Raw genomic sequence first — 3,723 nt, 5'->3', positions numbered from 1 at the left:
AGTCCATGGGTTTCTGGGGCTTGAAAACGATCCCTTGAAGACTGCTGCTGATGCTGAGTGCCAGGCTCCACCTCCATGCTGACACAATCCTCCTCCTCCTCCTCTTCCTGTGTGATAGGTGAGCCTGCAGGAATACTGTCTGGATAAAGGGGGCCTTGAGAGGTGAGGAAGTCCTCCTCTTCCTCCCTCTGTTCTGCCTCAAGTGCCCTGTCCATTATTCCACGCAGCGTGTGCTCCAACAGGTAGGCAAGAGGGACAGTATCACTGATGCATGTACTGTCACTGCGCACCATCCTCGTGGCCTCCTCAAATGGTGACAGGACAGTGCACGCATCCTTGATCACGAACCACTGGCATGGTGAAAAAAAGCCAAGCTCCCCTGACCCTGTCCTGGTGCCATACCCACACAGGTAGTCATTGATGGCACTCTGCTGCGCGTGCAGCCGCTGCAGCATTGCCAACGTTGAGTTCCACCTGGTGGGCATGTCACAGATGAGGCGGTTCTTGGGCAGGTTGCATTCCTTTTGGAGGTCAGTCAGCTGAGCACTGGCATTATATGACCGGCGGAAATGCCCACAGACTTTCCTGGCCTGCCTCAGGAGATCCTGTAAGCCCGGGTACCTGCACAAGAACCGCTGCACCACCAAATTAAGGACGTGAGCCAAACAGGGAACATGGGTGAAATGTCCCTGTCAGAGGGCGGAGAGGAGGTTGGTGCCATTGTCGCAAACCACCATTCCTGGCTGAAGCTGGCGTGGCGTCAACCACCTCTGAGCCTGCCCCTGCAGAGCTGCCAGAATCCCTGCCCCAGTGCTCCTGTCCCCTAAGCAGACCAACTCAAGCACTGCATGGCATCTTTTTGCCTGAGTGCTTGAGTAGCCCCTAGAACGCCTACGGAGCACCGCTGGTTCCGAGGACAAATCTGCACAGGAAGAGGCCATAGAGGAAGAAGGAGAGGAGGGGGTAGAGGAGAGAGGTGTGGCGGAATCACCACTACCAGCATTTTGGAGGCGTGGTGGCGGAACAAGCTCCAACAATACTGCACCCTGTCCTGCATCCTTCCCAGCTGCCAGCAGGGTTACCCAGTGCGCTGTGAAAGAAAGGTAACGTCCCTGTCCATGCCTGCTGGACCATGAGTCAGCGGTAATATGCACCTTACCGCTGACCGCCCTGTCCAACAAGGCCAAGACATTGCCTTCCACATGTCGGTAGAGAGCCGGAATGGCCTTCCGAGAAAAAAATTGGCGTTTGGGAACCTGCCACTGAGGTACTGCACATTCCACAAATTCTCGAAAGGGGGCAGAGTCTACCAGCTGAAAAGGCAGCAGTTGGAGTGCTAGCAATTTAGTCAAACTAGCATTCAGCCGCTGAGCATGTGGATGGCTGGGACCGAATTTCTTTCACCGGTTTAGCAACTGGGGTGAGGAAATTTGCCTGCTACAGTCGGATGTTGGTGTACCGCTAGCAGATTTCCTTCCTTCCTTCTTTCCTCTCAGTGCAGGTCTCTGAGAGGACTGAAGTTATAGTGGGGTTGGAGATCCCAGCTGATGAGGAGCAAGGAGAGGTCCGCCTTGTTCTTTGGTGTGGGTCTTTTAAGTGCTGTTGCCAATGGACTGCATGGGAGATCGACATATGTCTGGTCAAGCATGTGGTGCCCAAGCGGCTGCAGTTTTGGCCACGCTTGATACGCTTCAGGCATATGTTGCAAACAGCAACGGTACGATCTGCTGCACACGTCTCAAAAAAGGCCCACACCAAAGAACTTTTGCAAAAACGTGCGGAGTCAGCAGCACCCTGCGCATGTGGAGCTCTGCGGTGTGATGCAGTCGGTTGCCTGCCCTTAAGCTGGCCCCTGGAGGGCATCCTGCCTCGTTGGAGATGTGCCTTCTTCTCCTCCTCCTCCTCTCTTCTATCTGGCACCCACGTAGAGTCAGTGACCTCGTCATCCCCTCCCTCCTCGCCACTGGAGCAAACCTGGCAGTATGCTGCAGCTGGGGGAACATGACTGCCAGTTTCTTGTCCTTCTTGGGCACCCCCTCTCTCTGGGCGCACGTTACTGCCTTCATCCTCATCCTGGGTACCATCATCAGAGCCTTCAAAACGCTGCGCATCCTCCAGCAGCATGTACCCTACACTGTGGTCGAACAGTTCGGGGGACTCCTCAGGGCATGATGGTGGGGCTAGGGAAGAAGTGACTGATGACATTGAGCCGATAGAAGAGGCCACTTTGGCAGCTGCATTGGCAGACAAAGTACCCTGAGCCTGGGTGACAGAGGATGAGGAGGATGAGGACGGCTTGGTCATCCACTCTGCCGACTCTTCTGCATGTTGTGGCCCAAACAGCCAGCTGCCGAAAAAAAGGACAAGCGTGCCCCACGGCCACGTGCTTCACGACCAGCACTGTTGGCTGTAGACACAGAGCCTGCTTGCCCTCTTTTAGAGGCCTGTGAGCATCTGCCTCTCCTCCTTGGTGGCCTTCCAGACATACTGTACAATTAGATTAGCAAAACAACGCTTGAAGTTTATTAAAACAGTACAACAGGAATGGCCTACAGTCAGGTATAGGCTTGGCTAGACTATATATATACAAGCCTGTATATATATATATATATATATATATATATATATATATATATATATATATATCTTAAATGAACTGCAGCTCACTGAGTCACCTGCCTGAAAGTGTCTTTGAACAAACACTCCAGGAATGGCCTACTGTCAGGTATAGGCTTGGTTGGACTACAATGCAGTGGATATATATTTTATGAACTGCACCTCATTGAGTCACCTGCCTGAAAAAGTCTTTGAACACGCACTCCAGGATATGCCTACTATGCCACAACTAAACTAAGCGCTTTTTTATTGATTTTACCAGTTTTGGTCTCCTGGCCTCTGTTATTGTCTATGGGCCATTAGATCTTTGTTATACCTGGTTTCTGGTGTGGTCCATGAGCCAGTGTTTCCTTTTTATTGTAAAGCTTTTATTAAAGTTTTTTTTGAAGCGGTCTTACGCTATGTGGGGTCTCTCCTTTTGATTTTTCCACCGGAGGAGCTATATGGTGAATGGAATACCTGAATGTAGGGGACCGTTTGGTGGGGACTCTCACCTTCCAGCATCTCTACTAAACAGATGAAGCAGCATTCCATCTACTGCCGTTCGTGCTATTACAAGCTTACCTTGACTCCGAAGCCGCTGGCCGGTGAGTCCACCACTCTTGGTAAGAGTATTTTATACACACCTATATCCACAGTTCCAACTTTATTACTTCGGTATGTGAGCCATCCTGGCTGTTCGGAGGGAGTTCAAGCGGCCAAGCATCTAGGTGTACCTTCATAGGTCCATCATTGGGACTCACATCCGATTTAAATATAATTTGTTTATGAACATTATTTATATATCATTGTCATCATATTGGGATGAATTTTTTCACAATTATATATTTTTATTTTTCACATATTAATACAATATATGTATTCTATATGATGCTTGTTTATATGTCTGCTGACATCACGGTTTAATATATTTTGTGTTTACTCACGTGATTTAAACATCACACATTTTTTTCTCTTCCCCTTTAGGGGGACCCTTCTTCCTAGTTTTAGATAGCACACATACCAATCCCTATATAGATATCCCCTTTAAGATATTGATATTAATTTTCAGTCGGGTACGCTTGATTGGATATAGTACAATATATGGGGCAGACTATAGGGGGGTTT

The sequence above is a fragment of the Aquarana catesbeiana genome, linkage group LG12 (genome assembly GCF_042186555.1).
Source record: "Aquarana catesbeiana isolate 2022-GZ linkage group LG12, ASM4218655v1, whole genome shotgun sequence".
NCBI classification, from domain to species: Eukaryota; Metazoa; Chordata; class Amphibia; order Anura; family Ranidae; genus Aquarana; species Aquarana catesbeiana.
Note: the sequence above shows the minus strand (reverse complement) of the source record.